General features: G+C 43.0%; 1 pseudogene; it reads left to right on the top strand.

Moving 5' to 3' along the window:
* Positions 1-946: 946 nt before the first annotated feature.
* Positions 947-1,711, top strand: LOC119827854 (annotated as a pseudogene).
* The last annotated feature ends 19,953 nt before the right edge of the window (positions 1,712-21,664 follow it).

Raw genomic sequence — 21,664 nt, 5'->3', positions numbered from 1 at the left:
TCAGGTTAATCCAGAAATAGCAAATGTTTTCTTTCATATGTGGTTCCCAAATTTTAAAGACTTATTTTTATGTATGTGTATCTGAGTGTGGGTTTGTGCATATGAGTGGGTTTGTGCTAATGTGTGCAGTGCCCAAAGAGGCCAGAAGAGGGGATCAGACACCCTGGAATTGGAGTTACAGGTGTTTGTGAGCTGCCCAATCTGGGTGCTGGAACTGAGCTCTGGATCTCTGAAAAAGCAAGAGAACACTCCTAACCTCTGAGCCATCTCTCCACTCACTCCGGACACACACCTGATTTTATATGGATACATAAAATACACACAGAAAGTAGAAAGAAGTCTATCTAGGGGAACCAAGGAGACTAATAGGAGGGCCCCTGAGAGCTGGGAAAGGGGAGGGGAGAGCTCCGGAGAGGGTGTTTGAGGAGCATTGTGCATCTATATGAACATGTTCTGCAGCACAGTACCACATACAGTGAGTGTGAGCTAGTGGGAACACAGACACACACAAACACACACACACACACACACACACACACACACGTATTGAGACAAGGTCTCTACATAGTTCCATCTGTCCTGGAACTTACTATGTAGACGGGGCTGGCCTCAAGCTCACAGAGATCTGCCCGCCTCTGCTTCCCAAGTTCTGGGATTAAAGGTGAGTACCACCATGCCTGACCTTCTATCAAATCTATCATTTTTTTAGCCCGTAGAAAAACAAGATACCTTTGGGGCAGAGCTGTTGATACGCTCAAGGATTATTTTGTGTCTATTTTAGGAACTTAGACAAATAACAAACCAAACTCAAATGAGATGAAAGGAGGAGTTAATAACTATAGGACAAAATTCATGAAATAGGAGGGAAAGGACAATAGAAAAACAAACTAAGCTAGAAGTTTACTTTAAAAATGCCCATAGAGGCTCTTTTTTCTTATGGCAGTCTATGAAGCAGAGTATAAGCATCCCAGACGCTGGCTGTCAGAAACTCGCTGAGATGAACGGAAAATGGAAACTTCATACTGTCTATGAGAAGCACATGACCACAAAAGTAGTTGCTGATGCTCTGGGTGAAGAGTGGATGGGTTATGTGGTCCCAATCAGTGGCGGGAACAACAAGCAAGGTTTTCCCATGAAGCAAGACTTCTTGACTCACGGCAGGGTGTGCCTGCTGTTGAGTACGGGCTGTTCTTGCGTTGTCGACCAAGGAAAACTGAACGGGAAGTACAAGTCTGTTTGGGTATTCACTGTGCTAATCTGAATGTTCTTACTGTGGTTATGTGGTTATTGTTTTAAAGAGGAAGAAGGTGAATAAAAAGGAGAGGAAGGAAGAGGAGGCGAGGGGTTCTCCTGGACTGACAGGTAGGTACCATGCCTTGGCAGCTGGGGCTGGAAGAAGCTAGAAGAATCGGAAAGCTTTTCCATTTCTCTAAAGATGATGTCTGGCGATATGTCTTCAGAAAGCCCTTCGAGAGGGTAAGAAGCCCAGGACCGAAGCACCCAAGACTCAGTGTCCCGTTATTCCATGTTCCTGAGACAGAGATGCCGCCACATTTCTCCCAGGAAACAGCTCACTAAGAAAGATAAGGTGGAGGCTGCGTAATGTGCTAAAATTTTGGCCAAGAGAATGAAGGAAGCCAAAGAAAAATGCCAGGAACAGATTGACAAAAGACAGACAGAGGCTGTCCTCACTGGGAGCTGCTGCTTCTAAGTCCAGGCAGAAATAAGAATCTTTGAGAGTAACAAAGAAATAATCAGATCTTGAAAACCCATAAAGGCATTGGAGAGATGGCTCCGAGGGTAAAGAAGAGCTTGCTGTGTGAGAGTAAGGACCTGTTGAGCTCAATTCCTCGCACCCACATAAACCTGTAACCCGGGGCTGGAAAGTGCAGGTAGCCTCCCTGAGCTCCAGGTTCAGTGAGAGACCCTGTCACATAAAAAAGCCTCAATAATAGCCGGGTGGTGGTGGTGCACGCCTTTAATCCCAGCTCTCTGGAGGCAGAGACAGGTGGATCGCTGTGAATTTGAGGCCAGCCTGGTCTACAGCTCGAGTTCTAGGACAGGCTCAAAAAGCTACAGAGAAACCTTGTTTCAGAAAGAAAGAAAGAAAGAAAGAAAGAAAGAAAGAAAGAAAGAAAGAAAGAAAGAAAGAAAGAAAGAAAGGAAAGAAGGAAGGAAGGAAGGAAGGAAGGAAGGAAGGAAGGAAGGAAGGAAGGAAGAAACCTAAATAATAAAGAAGACATCTATTTTACTCTGGCCTCTGCATCAAGCATACACGAGTGGATACACCACGCACCTGCAAGTAAATGCCCTCAGAATACACACAAATACCATTCAATTCACAAATCTCAGACACATTTATTAAAATGTGTCAGATATTTTAAAATGAGAGGTCTTGTAAATTCTGTGCCAGTAAATTTGAAAATCAAAGATAAAATGAAAAACTCTGGAAGCATAACAAAATTAGCTTTAAAAAAGATTTTAGAGATATTGAATCAATGACTTAAAAAATTAAATCTTTCCCCAAATAAAATTCTAAGCACAGATGGCCTCATTGGCAGCTTCTACCAACCCAATGTGCAGGGGCGAAGATGAAAATCTGTGTGGGTTTGAGTTTTATTTTTTGGTGTTATTTTGTTAATTTTTTTATGCTTTGGAGATAGAGTTTCTCTATATAGCTTAGGCTGACCTAAATTCTACTGTTTCGGTCTCCTGAATGCTAGGATTATGGACATATGCTATCATATACAATTCAAAAGTTATTGAATACAAAATGTGTACTAGTGTCAAAACACACAACAATATCGAAAGTATTACACAGTCTTGTAGGGGCTCCCAGTCTTTGTAGATGGCAAAATTGTTGAGCCCAGGTGATATGAGTCATGTGACTGATACTTTGAAGGTTAGCGCTCACCACATGCATTATCTGTGGAACCAGCGAGCACCCACTCATAGTGAGTCCACTCTCTGAAGTACAACCCAGCTCTGCAGAGATATAAAGCACAGACGGTACTTCCCTAGGTTCTGTGTGTAAAATGACTTAGATGGCATGGGGCCTTGTATCGTCACATTTCTGTTGCTGTGATAGAATGCCATCACAGAAAAGCCACTCAAGGAAGAAGTGATCTTGGCTTGTGGTTTCTGAGTCTGTCACTGTCAGGGAAAGCGTGGCAACTGGCAGGCACGGCCACAGGCGCCGGAAGCTGAGAGGTTACATCTCCACCACACGCAGGAAACTGAAGTGGGGTGAGGTTATCAACTTTCCCTCAAAACATAAACCACAAGAACAAAACCTCACTAACCAAAACCAAAACAAACAAAACAAAAACACCCCCAAAAAGAAAAACTGGAACAGCCAGATGGTGCTGGCTTTTTGACCACACCTTTAATCCCAGCAGAGGCAAGCAGATCTCTGAGTTAGAGGCCAGCCTAGTCTGAAGAATAAGTTACAGGAACAGCGCCAAGGCTACACAGAGAAACCCTATCTCAAAATAAATAAATAAATAAATAAATAAATAAATAAATAATACAAACAGTAAATATGTTAATATAATAGTAAACATAATGTATAAAATATAAATCATGAGATCATATTAAAGACTACCTAAAGCAGCGCACTAGGTGGTATAGCCACGAGCGGATACAAAGAGTAGAATGAGGAGCAATGGGGACGTTCTGGGGTTGCGGCTCAGTTGATGGAGAGCTTGTCTAGCATGTAACAAGCTCTGAGCATAAATCGGGCGTGGTGTGCACTGGGAGGTGAAGGCGATGTAGAGAGCTTTAGGCCAGTCTGGGTTAACTGAGACATGTCCTAGTTTCATTTCGATTTCTGGATCAGATATCCTGATTAAAAAAAAAAAAAGAAATACAAGGGAGAAAGAGTTTACTCATCTTATAATTCCAGGTTGTGATTCATCATTATTTGGAAATCAAGGCAGGAATGTGAGCAGCTGGTCACCCCCACCGTCAAGAGCAGATGTGAAAACTGAGGCGCCCAGCCTCTACCAATCAAAAGTCCAGCTCATGAAAGCTGACTGATGTGTGAGTCTATGAACTAGAGGGCTTGCTGAGGCTCAGGGCTCTCACCGTGCCATCTTATGTGGCTAACTGAAGTCATTGTTGGGGGGAATCCTCCTCCTCTGATGTCCATTTTTGATTTGCAGAGCAAATGCTCTGTCACTGAGCATTTTCTCCGGTGAATATTTCCGTCCTCTGGCTTCCAGTGTGTCTCTCTCCAGCCTAATCCACTCCCTGCCTACATTTGCTAAAGAAATTTAGCGCACTTACAAACAGCTTCATTTGCTGCTTGTCACTCATCCCTCCATCCCCTCATCCCCTCATCCCCTCTCTCTTCACCTCCACCATCTCTCCATCCCCTCTATCATCTCTCCACCTGTCCATCCCTCCATTCTTCCATCCTTGTTATCCCTCCATCCATATATTCCCTTTATCTTTCCATCTTTCCATTTCCTCATCTCTCATCCGTCCATCCCTTCTATCCCTCATCCCCTCCATCCCTTCTATCCCTCATCCCCTCCATCCCTCCATCCCTTCATCCCTCCATCCCTTCTATCCCTCATCCCCTCCATCCCTCCATCCCTCATCCCCTCCATCCCTCATCCCCTCCATCCCTCCATCCCTTCATCCCTCCATCCCCTCTAACCCTCATCCCATCCATCCCTCCATCCCTCATCCCCTCCATCCCTCCATCCCTACTATCCCTCATCCCCTCCATCCCTTCATCCCTCCATCCCCTCTAACCCTCATCCCCTCCATCCCTCCATCCCTCATCTGCTCCATCCCTCCATCCCTCATCCCCTCCATCCCTCCATCTCTCGTCCCCTCCATCCCTCCATCCCTCATCCCCTCCATCCCTACATCCCTCATCCCCTACATCCCTACATCTCTTCATCCCTCATGCCCTGCATCCCTACATCCCTATCCCCTCTATCCCTCACCCTCCATCTCCTCTATCCATCATCTTATCCATCTCTTCATCCCTCCATCCCCTCCATTCCTATCATGGTTTTCCCCTTGAGTTACTTTTAGCAGGGTACTATATTACAGCAACAGGAAAATAAAGTAAGACACTAAGATGTAGGTCAATGCTCCAGAACGTCCTAGTGTGTGTGAGGCCTTGGCTTTAAGCCCAGAACTGAAAAAATAGACAAATACAATTTTTGAAAGATTTTTTTTTAGTTTCTATTTTTATTTTAGTTCATGTGTGTGGGTATTTTGCCTGCATGTAGGTCTGTGTACCACACATGTGCCTGGTGCCTGTGGAGGCCAGAAGAAAGAAATCCCTGGGGTTGCAGTTACAGATGGTTTTGAGCAGCCATGTGGATGTGGGTGCTCGGACTGCCTCGGTCCTCTGGAAGTGCAACCAATGCTTTAAACTGCTGGACCATCTCTTTAGCACCCCCGTTTTTGTTTTAATTTTGAGTATGTGTGTGTGCGTGCGTACCTATGTGTGTGTGTGCGCGTGCTCGCGCGCGTGCACGCACTTGCTTGCAAGTACCTACAAAAGCCAGAAGCACTAGATGCCTCTAGAAAGCCACCTGATGTGGGTGGTGGAGACTGGGCTCTCTCGTCTTTTGTGAGAGCAGTACAGGCTCTCCTGCTCTGTTTTTAGTATTTTCATATATATATATATATATATATATATATATATATATATATAATGTATACAATATTCTGTCTGTGTGTGTGTCTGCAGGTCAGAAGAGGGCACCAGACCTCAACTCAGATGGTTGTGAGCCACCATGTGGTTGCTGGGAATTGAACTCAGGACCTTTGGAAGAGCAGGCAATGCTCTTAACCACTGAGCCATCTCTCCAGCCCCTGTTTTTAGTATTTTCAATCTGCTAGGAGTGGTGACGGTGACACACATCTGGAATTCTAGTCCTGGAGAGCCTGAGGCAGTAAGATTGTCTTGAATTTGAGGACAGGCTGTCTGGGCCACATACCAAACCAGTCAGAGAGATAAAACAAGACCCAGTGTATCGTTAGTTCCCTCATTGTCTTGATACAAAATCTGACCAAAGAAACTTAAGGAAGGGAGGATTGCTTGGGCTCACTGTTCAAAGGGAAGTCCATCATGGTGAAGAAGGAAGGGGGGCAGGAAGCAGAAGGATGAAGCTGCTGGCTGCACTGTCCCCAATCAGCAAGCAGATAAATGTGTCTCAGCTCACTCTCTTCTTATCAGTCCAGGACCCCAGTCTGTGGGGTGATATTGACCACAATTACAGTGAATATTCTTATATCAGTTAGTCCAATCTATATCACGGGCATGCCCAGAAACACATCTTCTAGGTGGGCCTAGACCCGTGGAGTTAACTATATTAATTGACACACGGTGTCTTAAAGAAAACAAAACATAAATCTTCAATTTGTGATTGATTTCCCACCGCCAAACTAGGGACTGAACCTAGGCCTTACGCCCACTCGGCAAGCTCTCTACCTACCATTGAGCCAGTCCCCAACCCTGCAATCTGTGATCGACTGGATCCTTGGACACAGAACCAGCAGATATGGAGAGCTGGCACGTGATCACGCACATGTCAAACTGCTGCCTGCCTCTGTGGTTTGTTCCTAATTATTGCTGGGTGTTGGGGTTTGAACATAAACTGTCCCCAAAGGCTAGTGTGTTGAGGGCTCATACCTGTCAGTGAGAGAGCTGTAAGTTCACCAGCAGGGAGATCCGTTGACCAGTCCACACAGCAGGGTGGGCTACCTGGAGGAAGGAAGTCACTGGGACCTTGTGATGTTCGGGGATCTCTCTCTGCCTTTCCTTCCTTGTTTAAAGTCCATGAGCAACAGAGCAGGCTGACCAGGAGCCAAAATAACCCCTGCTTCTCGGGTAGTTTGTCAAAGTGATGGAAAGCCCTAACATAGTAGATGTTATGCTATTGCATGGTTACATTGTTTTCCTGTTCTCTGTGGAGGGCACTGAGGACCATTTTAGTTCGTGTCTGTTCTGAATAAAATGCTATAGACTTTTTTTTTTTGTACACAGCTTCCCCGTTTAGGACACTTTCTTGTGTTCTTTTCAGGCTTCTGCATCTTGGACAGCAGAGGGTGTCAGTGAGCTGACAAATGGCCACCTGGAGAGCTCCGGGCTCAGATTTTCCCAGAAGTATCTGTGGTCCAATATTTGCTACCATCTTCTCAGTTCTGAAACTTGGGAAGACTTAAGTGTACCAATAAGAAGGAACTTTGAATCTCTGAGTTCGAGGCCAGTCTGGTCTACAAGAGCTAGTTCCAGGACAGGCTCTAGAAACTACAGGGAAACCCTGTCTCGAAAAACCAAAAAAAAAAAAAAAAAAAAAAAAAGAAGGAACTTTGACAGCTATAATAGTTTTAAATTAGGTTCTTTATTCTTTGAAATTTTCATACATGTATACAATGTATTTTGATTGTATCCATTCCCCACTTCCTGTTGTAACATCTCCAAACGCCCTCCCCTTACACCCTAACATTACCTCTTCCCAACTTCACATTTTCTCTCTTTCTCTCTAACCCACTGAGTTCAGTCAGCTTTGCCCTTATGCTCACGCAGGCTTTTGACTTCAGCAGATAAAATGCTGCTAGCGCCTCAACTCAGGGCCGGTCCTCAGGAAGCCTGCCCCCATCCATGCTGGAGTGTTAATCCCGTGCAGGGAGGCACAGCTGCTGAGAGTTGATGTTTGCAGCAGTCATATCGTGCCAGTCCTTTCTTGTACTCTCTAGCTCTTAGAGACCACTCTTCTGAGATGATCCCTGAGCCCTGAATGTGTGTGTGTGTGTGTGTGTGTGTGTGTGTGTGTGTGTGTGGTAGGGCAGAGGGTGATATAAATGACCATCCACAGCTGAACACTCACAGTTATTGCCAAAGCTTTGCATGGTCATTAAGCTTTTTTTTTTTAAAGATTTATTTATTTATTATGTATACAACATTCCTTCTATGTCTGCCTGCATGCCAGAAGAGGGCACCAGATCTCATTATAGATGGTTGTGAACCACCATGTGGTTGCTGGGAATTGAACTCAGGACCTTTGGAAGAGCAGTCAGTGCTCTTAACCTCTGGGCCATCTCTCCAGCCCCCTCATTAAGCTTTTTTTTTAAAAAAGATTTATTTATTTATTATGTATACAGTGTCCTGCCTGTATGCCTGCAGGCTAGAAGAGGGCACCAGATCTCATTACAGATGGTTGTGAGCCACCATGTGGTTGCTGGGAATTGAACTCAGGACCTTTGGAAGAGCAAGCAGTGCTCTTAACCTCTGAGCCCCATTTTCTCTCCAGCCCCATTTTCTTTGACTTTAAATGTGCACTTATTTGTACTGAACGTATCCCTGTGCTGTAGGCTTTTGTTTCTGCAGGGATACCTTTTCTCTTCCTTTTCAGTCATGAGCTCTTAATGTGGCAGAAAAGCTCTTCTGTGGGTAAATAACTCTGTAAGAGGGCTTTCGGAATCTCAAGTACTCTGCCTACCTGGATGCGTCTAACGATCAGAGGATAATCTATGCCTAAACCTGAAAGTCAGCATTGCTCTCTGCTTTTTCCTTTCTTCTTGAGACAGACTCTCACTAAGTAGCCTGGTCTGGCCTGGAACAGGCTATGTAGATCAGGCTAGCCTTGAACTCATAGAAATCACCGTGCCTCTGCTCTGGAGTGCTGGGCTTTAAGAAATGAGCCACCACACCTGGCTGCTCTCTGTATTTTTAAGCAAAATGCAGTCAAAATTTAGTGCTTATTTTTGGCCAGTGATCCAGTCTAGCCCCAGTGTTTGGCACACTCTACTTCTGGAAAGTGGCATCTTCAGAGACTTGCTGGCTTTTCTGGTGTGTAGACCCTTGGAGGCCTGGGTACTTCCGTGGGTGTTTATAATGTGAAGGAGAGGAAAGAAAGCAACTGTGCTGTTTCGTGGGGCAAAGGGGCAGTGAGTAATTTACTTCCTAGGATCACTCGAGGTGTGTAGCATGATTAATAAAAACCCAGAGACAGAAGTTGGGGTTCAACCTGAAGGTCAGAAAAGCAAAAGAGCCAGCCACCAGCTCTTACCTCTAACTCAGTCTGAAGTAGTGATCCTGCCTCCAGGATTCTCAGAATGAGACTGTGACTGAGAGTTGTTTCCTCCTGTTTTATAGTCCTCTCTAGGGCTGGGATTAAAGGTGTGCACCACTGGGATTAAAGGCATGCACCGCCCGGATTCTATGGCAAACTAATGTGACTACTGGGATTAAAGGTGTCTGTCACCACTGCCTGGTCTATAAGGCTGACCAGTACAGCTGTTTTACTCTCTGATCTTCATGCAAACTTTATTAAAATACAAATGAAATATCATTATATTTCCCCCTTTTGTCCAAAATAAAAAAGAAGGCTATAACTAATATAAGAAAACTATATACAATAAATACAATGACTACATACAACATATACAGGCAATAAATACATCAACAATGTCTAGACCATTTGCATTGGACAAATTCAGAGAAAATACTCCTTACCTATCCTATCTCCATGAATTCAAAGTCTTGTACCTACTTTACTTTCTATCATAACTTTCTTTCTCCGTCTGGTAAACAAGGAAAACGATAACTATCTAGACTTCAACTCCCCCAGAGACCCAAGAAGGAAAAAATATTAACTGAATAAACAGGAAGTGAGAGCAAGTGACTTGCAAAAAAAAAAAAACTGAGAAATGACAGAAACATCTAGTTGCCTAGACAGTCACCCAAAGTTCCGCTGCAACATTGGGGTATCCATCTTTGGCCTACAGGCCTATCAGATTTGACAGACTTTTCTGTAAAACAGGATATTCTGAAGGGTGTCCCTCTTTGTCTTGACAGTGCTTGGCAGTCACCTTTTTTTTGTGTCTTGCTTGTCCAATTAAGACAGCATAGTGTCAGCAGTCGAGGTAAGGGTATTTTTTTGCCCAATGGTTTACTTTTGCCATAAAGTAAACTCCATATAGAGTTTCTTCGGTGCCCATTATCTTCTCTGAAGTAGATTGGTGCTGCCAGGAGCTGACAATGACATGTCTCATTGTCATTAAAAGAGCCTATATTATTAAAACACCTTAAATGCCACATTCTGTAGATCTCCAAAGTGTTTGAAGATGACCTATCTATCTAAAATATCTTTGTTTGACCTTGAAAACATACCTAATGTGACTACAAGTTTGATTATAATAGGTAACTAATTACTAACCTGCATTTCATTATTATCCTAAATAGTTGGTAATAATAACTTTCAAAGACTAGAAATTTGCAGGGGGGGCAGTGATAGTACATGCCTTTAATCCCAGCTCTTGGGAGGCAGAAGCAGGCAGATCTCTCTGAGTTCAAGACCAGCCTGACCTACAAGACCTAGTTCCAAGACAGGTTCCAAGCTATAAAAAAACTCTATCTCAAAAACAAAACAAACAAAAAACAACAAAAAAGCAAACAAACAAAAGACTAAAAATCTAGAAATTTGCATTACACTGTTGTTAAATGAACTGTATAGGTACAATACCTTGAACAAGATTAGAAATGTATACACAGTATGTTTTAACAAAATTAATCTCAAATGTGTGTCAATATACAAAATTTGTATACAATATACAAAAGTTGAATCCAATGTAAAACATTTAAAACTGTAGTTTTTTAAAAGTAGATTCAATAATCTACCTTTTAATCTTATTATATCTATATCTTCTCTTTTTTCTTTTCAGAGTAGATTCAATAATCTAACCTTCTATTCTTGGGCACAAAATGTAGCACAAATTATAAAAACACAGACACAGAAATTGGTGTTCAACCCTAAAACCAGAAAAGCAAAACAGTCAAGTCACTAGAGAGGTCTTACCTCTACCAAGGCTGGGCAACCACAAACTAACCACACTAAAGCCTCTCTCTTTTCCCACTGTATATTCCCTCTAGTGCTGGGATTAAAGGTGTATGACTCCCTAGTACTGGGATTAAAGAAACAACACCGCCTGGATTTGTTTCTGCTTTGGTCTTTTGTAGCCCTGGATGACCTTGAACTCACAAGGAACCATCTGCTTCTGTCTCCCGAATCCTGGGATTAAAGGTGTGTGCCACCACTGCCTGACCTCTAGTGACTTAGCTTTGACTTGCCCTTCTGATCTTTAAGCAAGCTTTATTTATTAAAACATAAATAAAATATTACTATAAAGGTGCTTACAGAAAGATGAGCTGTCCATGGGTCATTGCTAGTGACTGGGCATGAAGTGTTTCATCCTTGGTCAGAGGAGGCCTCTGAGGAAATGAGAACAGACAAATCTCTGTGAAGGTCCTCAGGTTGCTGGACCTTATATTGGCCAGCTGGGTCCTATGTAGTTCTGTTCCAGTAAACATCTTCCTCACAGAGGCTGCTCGTGGTACCAGCCTTGGGGAGTTCTCCACCATGCCCTATCAGGTCACTCAGATTAAAGTCCTGGGAGACAAACTGTTTGGGCCACAGTGTTTCTCACATAGATTTTCTTTGGGGCACTCTGCCTCCTGTCACTTCTGATTCCAGAGACTGGAGCTTCTGCTGCAGGGAAGAAGACCCGGAATGGATGGGTTTGACAGCAAGAGCAGAGCACTGTCTGTGGGTCCAGAGTCTCCAGCTCCCATGATTGGCTCCAAGGCAGTGAAAAAGAAGACCTCAGAATAGCATGGGTCAAGAAAAATTCTTTTTTTGTTTTGCTTTGTTTTTTGAGACAGGGTCTCTTTGTGTAACAGCTCTGGCCATTCTGGAACTCGCTTCGTAGAGTTCGAACTCACAGAGCTCTGCCTGCTTCTGCCTCCCAAGTGCTGGGCTTAAAGGTGTGTGCCACCAATGCCATGCAGGAAAAATTCTTATCTATCTGAAAGCTAGACTTTTTCTATCTGAGGGAGAAACAATGAAACACAGATGCCATTGATGATAACTTTCTCTTTACTTTAACTTAAAAAATATTTTCTGAGAATCTCTCTGTCTCCACATTGCTACATAGTTTTCTTTTACAGTTTGGTACTTAGCCCTATGTAGCCCCTATTACTTACAGTTCTGCCCTCCGTTTCTTCTCTGTCTAGTTCTCTCTTTTCTTTTCAGCCAAAATCTGGACAATTACATGTTTCACTTTCAGGACCCAACCCATTCTCATAAGGCAGGATAAGTAACAGAGTTTCTCTTAGGCTATGAATGCCACATTGACTCATGCACATAGCTCTAAGCTGGTGAGGGTTCCCAGACAGGAAATGACATTGGAAATCAAGACTTAAGAATAATGATCAGTTAGCTGGACACTGAGGTTAGGTAGTACGTGCAGACTAAAGTTGCATTAAACTCTGGCTTTGAATCAGCAAAACAACACCTGGAAAAATGACTTTGTGTATTTGTTTCTCGGGGCAACCAGCCTGCCGAGACCGTGCTGAGGTCTTAGCTAAATGTGTAAAAAGCTGTCTTTGTAAGTGAGAAATCTCCTGCGTCAGTCTGAGTTATGAAAAATATCCCAGCATTATGCCTGTTCTTCAGTATTACACAACTAAAGCAGAAAATCATTTTCTGATCATCCACAGCTATGTGTGCCCAATAGATGGGATATATATATATATATATATATATATATATATATATATATGAGATAAACACACAGACAGTGGGAATACACCCAAAGCTGCTCTTAGAGAAGAAATGAAGTGACTCATAAGAGAAATTACGGGCAGGGGCAACTGATTTCCACAGCCAGTGACCTCACGACCTTTGCAGGTGGGGTTCCACACCAGGCAATCATGTGTCTGATGAATTGACCTGCTGAATGCTAGTTGTCACCTGATGTATACTCCCATGGCAGCTCTCAACAAAAACCTCAATGAAGAATCTGTCCATATAGATTCTAGACCCTAGAAGACTTCTAGACTCTAGACTTGGGAATTTGCAGTTTGAACATATCCACCATATGGGGGTTGCTTGCTATGCAGCCAAACTTGGAAGCCGCTGTTCTGTAAGAATGATAGACTAAAAGGTTGATTATTGGATTTATTTTAAAACTAAAAAGCAATTAATAGTTTCAAATAATTTACATTGGTATGGTCTTTGTATATTGATACAAATATAAAGCTATTTTTTCTTATACATAATATATATATTATATATATAAACATATATATATGTTTCTATTCTTATTTCAGGTATTGTTATATGATACAAATTTAAGTTTTTTGTTATAATATGCTGTATAGATGTTTCTACTCTTGGTTAAGGTATTGTATTTATGCAGCTCATTTAAAATGTTATGTAAAGTTCTAGCCCTTGAAAGTTATTATTACAAACTGTTTAGAATAATTAAGAAATGCAGGTTAGTCTTTATCTGAAAGATTAATAAAAAAAAGAGAAAAAAGAAATGGAGGTTAGTAGTTAGTCATCTATAACAATCAAACTTATAGTCATGTTAGGTATGTTTTCAAGATTAAACAAAGATAGAAACATAAAATACACTTCAGAGATTGATAGAGCATGGCATTTAAGATATTTTAATAACATAAGGTTTTTTATGACAGTGAGATACGTCTGCTCCTTGCAGCACCAATCTACTTCAGAGAAGATGATGGACATCAAAGAACCTTCATATGGAGTTCGTTTTCATTGGAGGCAAAGTTAGTCACTGGGTAAGAAACTGCCCTTGCCTCAACTGCTGACAGTATGCTGTCCAAATTAGAAAAGCAGGACACAAAAGAAGGTGACTGCTGAGCTTTGCCAAGACAAGGTAGAATATTCCTTTAAAATTCCTACTGCACAGAAAAGTTTGTCAGATATTCAAGGCCTGTAGGCAAAAATGGATGCCCTGGCTGGGCGATGGTGGCGCACGCCTTTAATCCCAGCACTCGGGAGGCAGAGGCAGGTGAATCTCTGTGAGTTCGAGACCAGCCTGGTCTACAAGAGCTAGCTCCAGGACAGGCTCTAAAAAAGCTGCAGAGAAACCCTGTCTTGAAAAACCAAAAAAAAAAAAAATAAAAATAAAAATAAAGCTACAGAGAAACCCTGTCTCGAAAAACAAAGCAAAAAAAAAAAAAATGGATGCCCCAATGTTGCAGAGGAACATTGAGGAATCTTGGGTGATTGGCCTTGCAGCCAGCTGTCTCTGTCATTTCTATAGTTTTAGAAGTTGCTTGCTCTGCACTTCCTGTTTACTCTATAATCCTCAGGTCTCTGATGATAGTTGAAGACTAAATAGTTATACCATCTTCTTTGTTACCAAATTATGAAAGAGACATAAGGTTTATAAGAGTCAGAGACATAAAAACTTAAAAGATTTATCTAAGAAAAAGTTTTAAGATCTAAACATATTTTTATGTTGATAACACAAATTATGATAGAAAGTGGGAAAGTGGTTTAGGGGGCTGGAGAGATGACTCAGCAGTTAAGAGACTCTGAGTATAATTCCCAGCAACAATATGGTGGCTCACAACCACCTATAATGAGATCTGGTGCCCTCTCCTGATGGAGGATTCTCATTGGCTAATAAACAAACTGCCTTGGCTTTTTGATAGGGCAAAATTTAGATAGGTGGAGTAGACAGAACAGGAAAAAGGAAGTGAGGTAGATGGCTCAGACAATTGCCCCGCCCCGCCTCTCTGAGCAGACCGCTGTGCCTCTCCTCAGGGAGACAGATGCAATGAAGCCAGCCACCAGGTCAGATGTGCTGAATCTTTCCCGGTAAGACACCGCTCGTGGTGTTACACAGATTATTAGATATGGGTTAGTCAAGATGCGAGTAAGAGGCTGAAACTAGGGGCCAGGTAGTGTTTAAAAGAATACAATTTGTGTGTTGTTATTTCGCGTGTAAAGCTAGCCGTGCAGGAGCTGGGCAGGACGAAAAGCAGGCCTGCCCGCGACTCCTCACTACACTCTCCTGGCCTACAGGCATATATGCAGACAGAACACCATATATAATAAATAAATTTTAAAAACAGAAAGTGGTTTAGGTATAAAACTTTGGACTTACCATGACAAGACAGAGAATAGAGTATTTTCTCTGAAGTTGCCAAACATTGTGAATGCAATTCTTACCTGATAATTGCTTTTATTCCATATAGGTTTATTGTGTTACTTTTTACTTAGACAAAGGGGGGAAATGTTGTGGGATAATCTTTTTTATACACTGTGAAGATGTATCTCTGCCAAGATACCTTCTGGTTGGTTTAATAAAAACCTGAATGGCCAATAACTAGGCAGGAAGAATCTGAGGCAAGAATTTAGGAGGGGGAAGACACAGACAGGGGACATACAGCATGGAAGAGAGGTAACAAACCATATGAAAGAACATAGATTAATATAAATATGTTGATTTAAGTTATAAGAGCTAGTTTTTAACAAACCTAAGCTAAGGCCAAGATTTCACAATTAATAAGAAGTCTCCGTGTCAGAGATGGAGAGATGGTTCAGTGATTAAGAGGACTAACTGCTCTTCCAAAGGTCCTGAGTTCAATTCCCAGCAACCACATTGTGGCTCACAACCATCTGTAATGAGATTGGGTACCCTCTTCTGGCCTGCAGGTTACATGCAGGCAGAACACTGTATACACAAAAAAATAAATAAATCTTCAAGAAAAAAAGTCTCCATGTCATTATTTGGGAGCTGGAAGTTAAAAAAAAAAAACCTTTGGATATAGTTCTGTGTGCCTCGTCCATGTGTTGGGGGCCTCCCTAAAGAGGTCATTAAGATTCAGGGTTCAGGTAGTTCCCAAAGAAGTAGTCAGGAGAGTCCTGTCTGGTGTTTTCTGAGGAGCTACATCTAAGCCAAGAAGTGGTCTGGGGTCTGATGCATGAAGAGAGCAAAGGATAAATGTCAGAGTTAGTGAGACAGCTGTCTCTCATTCTGACATCCACCGTGTTCCTTCTATCACTTGTGGAATATTCCTTTACATTGTGTGAATATAGGTTGCTGTGATTGGTTTCATAAAGAAGCTGACTAGCCAAGAGTTGAACAGGATGAAGTTAGACCAGAAAGCCAATCTGAGAATGATGGGAAGAAGAAGGGCAGAGTCAGGAGAGTTGCAAGCAGAGACAGAGAGAGGCAAGATGGGCATGCCATATCAAGAAAAAATATGAAGCCATGTAACTGGAGGTTTCTCTCCCACCCGCCAATTCCCAAATAACCATTCTGAGGCTTAATAGTAATTACAAACTGTTTGAGCTATTAACTCAGGCTTATTATTAACTAGCTCTTATAACTTAAATTAACCCATTTCTATTAGTCTATATTTTACTATGAGGCTCGTGGCTTGTTACCTCACATCTTGCTTCTCCAGTAGCTGCTGGCATCTCTTGACACTGCCTCCTTCTCTTTCTCCTCCTCCTCCTCCTCTTCCTCCTCCTCCTCCTCTTCCTCCTCCTCCTTCTTTGATTTTTTGAGGACCCTGCCTTCTTTCTACCTGTATTCAGTTTGACTTTCCTGACTAGCTATATTCTGCCCTTCCATATACAAAAGAAACTTCTTTCTTAACCAATGGTAGACCGGGTGGTGGTGGTGCACATCTTTAATCCCAGCACTTGGGAGGCAGAGGCTGGAGGATCTCTGTGAGTTCAAGGCCAGCCTGGTCTACAAGAGCTACTTCCAAAAAAAAAACCAAGCTGGTAATAAAACATATTCACAGAATATAGAAGGGCATCCCACATCAGAGCCATGTGGCAAAGCGTAGATAAGAAATATGGGTTTCCAGGTGGTAGTGGTGCATGCCTTTAATCCTACTACTCAGGAGACATAGGCAGGCAGATCTCTGTTAGTTTATGGCCAGGCTGGTGTACAGACTGAGTTCCAGGACAGGCTCTAAAGCTGCACAGAGAAACCCCATCTCAAAAAAAAAGAAAAGGAAAGGAAAGAAAGAATGAAAAGAAATATGGATTATGGATTAAATTCAAAATATAAGAGCTAGCTAGTAATAAGTCTGAGTTATTGGCCAAGCATTTACAACTAATATTATGTTTCTCAGTGAATATTTGGGAGCAGAAAAAAACCCTCTGCCTGCACTCACCTACTGTGCTCACACAGGAGTGAACATCAGAACAGCATGGTGATATCTTCCTACTTTGCTCTCTCTACCCATGAGGCTATGTTATGGTCCTTATTTGAGATGTGGCAAAACTCTGCAGTGCAGGCTCCCTCCCTGCTCCAAATCTAGCTGAGACACCAGCACTGGCAGCTACTTCCTCACAGCTGAACAGGATCCCCAATGCCAAGGTGAAGGGATGTGTAATGATATGAGTTGGGGGAACCATGTAGTATCTTTATATATTTTCATCATCAGCCACAGCTGCTGCTGTTTAAAAATACACGAAAACAAAAACAAAGTGAGACGTGGTGGTGTAACCTTTAATCCTAGCACTCGAGAGGCAGAGGCAGGTCTATCGCCTGTTGGAGAACAGCTTGGTCTACAGATCAAGTTCCTGGACAGCAAGAGCTACAACAACAGAGAAACAACAACAACAAAAACTCACTGCAATACATAACCATCAGAAACCATTCATTGTGTTTTTCTTTTGTTTTGTTTTGGCTTGATTTTTAGAAACAGGGTTTCTCTGTAGCTTTTGGAGCCTGTCCTGACACTCACTCAGTAGACTAGGCTGGCCTCAAACTCACAGAGATCCACCTGTCTCTGCCTCCCAAGTGCTGGGATTAAAGGCATGTGCTACTACCACCTGGCCATTCTTTATGTTTTTAAGTTTTCTGGCCTTAGATTTGAAGAAATCTGTCCTGTGGAGACTGCATCCCTTAAGATAGCACATGCCCAGTGTAGGAGGAGGGCCTGCTTGTTTGTCCTGGCCTTCCAGAATGGAAATAATCACACAGAAACTACATTAATTAAATCACTGCTTGGCCCATTAGTTCTATCTTCTTTTTGGATAACTCTTCTTATATTAATTTAACCCATTTCTATTAATTTGTATATCACCATGTGGCAGTGGCTTACCAGCAAAGATTCTAACTAGTGTCTGTCTCAGGTGGAAGATCCAAGGTTTCTCCCTCTGCCTCTTCTTCCCAGCATTCTGTTTAGTTTTCCCCGCCTACCTAATTTCTGCCCTATCAACAGGCCAAGGCAGTTTCTTTATTCACTAACCAATGAAAGCAACACATAAATAGAAGGACCTCCCACACCATTTTCCCTTTTCTGTTTAAACAAGACGGAAGGCTTTATCTTTAACATAGTAAAATTACATATAACAAAACAGTTATCAAGCAAGAATTACAGTTACAATATTTATAACTTTTTTATTATAACTAAGAAAAACTATAACTATAAATTCTTCAACTCCATCAAAGACTCCCAGAAGGATATAATATTACTTAAATAAACAGAAAGTAGGGGCTGGAGAGATGGCTCAGAGGTTAAGAGCATTGCTTGCTCTTCCAAAGGTCCTGAGTTCAATTCCCAGCAACCACATGGTGGCTCATAACCATCTGTAATGAGATCTGGTGCCCTCTTCTGGCCTATAGGCATACACAGACAGACTATTGTATACATAATAAACAAACAAACAAACAAACAGGAAGTACATTGTAAGCAACTTCCAAAACTTTAGAACTGACAGAGACATCTTGTTGCCTGGACAGTCACCCAAAGTTTTTCTGTACCGTTGGGGTATCCATCTTCAGCCTACAGGCCCATAGTATCCAGCAGACTTTTCCATGAAGCAGGAAATTTCAAAGACAGGTCTGCCTATATTGGCAGTTTGCCAGTCACTTTCTTCTGTATCCTGCAGAATGTCTCGCATACTCTTTCATGAAGCAGGAACCCTGAAGGACCATCTCACCATTAGGCAAATTCAGCAGGCATTTCTCTGCGGGTCCTGCATGTCCAGTGAATCAGTCCAGGCAAGAGCAGTTTCTTGCCCAAATGGCTAACCAACTCCATAAGGAGCCTCTTCAATGCCCATCTTCCTATTGAAGTAGCTTGTGGTGCCAGGAGCAGATGTGGCTCATTCTCATGAAAAGTCCTAAGTTATTAAAATATTTTAAATGCCATATTTTGAACAGCCCCAGAAATGGAGTTAACGAGGACATGGTGGCAAGGAGTCAGGAGAAAATGCTTATTGTAGTGTCTAGACGAGTAAAGGACCAGCCAGGGCAAGGAGAGTCCTGTCAGGAGAATGGGGGCAGGACTGGGGGATAACAGAGCTTATCAGTGTAACAGAGCTCAGAGGAGGGTTGCATCCTCACAGACACCTCCACACTGGTGTGCATGGAGGCTGAGGTGGTAGCAGCCAAAGCCTGGGAGCATGGAGATACCCTTCAGTAGGTGAAGGGGTGTGCACTGTGTTCCAGACAGACAGTGGAAGGTTTTTCAACAATGAACTACTGAGCCACGACCCTTAAGAACAGCTTCTGCTGGGCGATGGTGGCATGCGCCTTTAATACCCCAGCATTCCTGAAGCAGAGACAGGTACATCTCTGAGTTCAAGGCCAGCCTAGTCTACAGGGTGAGTTCCAGGACAGGTTCCAAAGTTACAGAGAAACACTGTCTCAAACAAAACAAAACAAAACAAAACAAACCTACAAAAACCAAAACAAAATACTTTCGGTAGGGCTGGAGAGGACTAGAGTTCAATTTCCAGCACATACATGGTGGCTCATAAATTGTCTGTAACTTCAGCTCCAGATCTGAGGCCTTCTGGCTTCCTCAGGTACTGAATGCATATGGACACAGATAGACATATATGCAGTCAAAACACCTATACACATAAAAAGAATCTTAAGAAAAGCACATATTTTTGGGCTTGGCATGGCAGCATACACCTTTAATCCCAGCACTGAGGTAGCAGAAGCAGTCCAACCTCTGTGAGTTCACAGCCAACCTGGCCTACATAGTGAGCTCTAAGCCAGGCAGGACTATATAGTGAGAACCTTTTATAAAACAAACAAACAAAATACACCACAGAGATAAGCTAGTCTGAAAATGTTATGTTGTAGGCTCTAACTCACGGTATTCAGGAAAAGACAAGTCTGTGGAGACAGGAAAAAATCTGGGGAATGCCAGGGAATGGGATGCTGAGGCACAGCGTGGGGACTTAAATGGTAGCCTATGCCATTCTGCACTTGTCAGATCCAGAAAACATGCACCAAAAGCAGGATTAGCTGTGGGTAATTGGTGCCAATGGCGATTCTGTGGGTTTCCAGTTTAACAAAGAGATCCCCCTGGTGAGGATCCAAATAGAGGGAACCTATGCATGTAGGGGTATGGATGTCAAGGGCATCTGGGAAATCTCTGTACTTGATGCTCAGCTTTTCTGTGAAAGTGAAAGTCTTGTTTTTATAAAATAAGCAGAGGACTGGGCTAGGAATGTCGCAGAGTGATGGTGACCAAGCATCAGCAAAGCCCTGGATTTGATCCTTAGCACCACATACATACAAAGATGCCTCTTTAATCCCAGGACTCAGAAGGAGAGGGGTAGAGGTAAGAGGATCAGTTCATGATCACCCTCAGCCATACTGTGAGCTTCAGACCCTGCCTCATTAAAAGCAAATTAATAATAATGATAATAATAATAATATGATAATAATAATAATAATAGTAAGTGATTACTGAGTCAGACGTGGTAGGACACATCTGTGATCCTGGCACTCTGGAAGAAGAAGCAAGAAGATTTACTGCAAGTTCAAGGCCAAGTGGGTTACATATTAATACTGTCACAAACAAACAAAAATCCAACCAAGCAAATAAACAAGTATAAAAAAAGAATGACAGGAATTTGTCCCAAGAGATCAAGGTCAATTGAAATGTTTCGTGCAGAAAGGAAAAAAGAGACACACTGGGGTCTGGAGGCTCCCTAGTGCCATCTTCCTGCTCACAGTCCCCTGGCACCTACCTTCCCTCCCTAAAAAAGCTCCTTCTTCCTTAAGATAGCCACCTCCCATTTCCTCACTAGGTGGCCACAGAGATGCTTCATGACAGATGTGCTGCCGGGCACGTTTCGTCCTGAGACAGTTGTTGGCAGGTTGGTCTCAGGCCATCTGACCAGTTACTCCACTTCTGCAATCTCCGGTGCAGCAGGCCTGAAGTTATTGCCTCACCAACCAAGGACAAATAAACAGCAGGGCCCCAGCCTAGCACTCCCCGATAGGTCCCTAGGGACACTGTCCAGTCTCAGCACGGCTGTGTCTGACTTTCAGAGCCAGAGCGCTTCCTGTTCTGAGCGTTCTCTGGCAAGTACAGTCCAGGCTTTTATCAAAGAACACCCTCCCCTTCCCCGGGGAACTCCCTGCCGAGCCAACAGGGACGCGGCACAAGTGCGAACGTGGGACCTAACGTGTGTGCATGTTGTTTACAATTCTGAATATTTCATCATGCCAGTTTCTAAAAATAACTTGGTGTGGCACAGGCGTCACGGTAAATTCCTGGAAAAGTGGCTGTTGTCCTGGAGGAGGGAAGGAGCCAGAACAAAGTGGTCAGTAGGCCTGAGGCCGGAGAACCCAGCCAGAAAGGTGGAAGGCTCCCAGAGGGCTCCTTGGAGCTAAATGGCCCTTCAAATCTCCCACGTCAGAGGCACGCCGCCTCCTGTTGACAGCCAGCAGGGCTGCGTTCAGTGTTACTCGCTTCTGATTTTAAGCTGTAGAAAAACAAATCCTCCTTATTTTTCCTTTCTCCCAGTGCCCTGTGACTTCTCCCAGCTGGGTGAAAGTCACATCTGTCACCTCTGTCCCCGTTGGCTCATGCACT

The sequence above is a fragment of the Arvicola amphibius genome, chromosome 1 (assembly GCF_903992535.2).
Source record: "Arvicola amphibius chromosome 1, mArvAmp1.2, whole genome shotgun sequence".
NCBI lineage: Eukaryota > Metazoa > Chordata > Mammalia > Rodentia > Cricetidae > Arvicola > Arvicola amphibius.
This window is presented reverse-complemented; position numbering and strand designations above follow the sequence as displayed.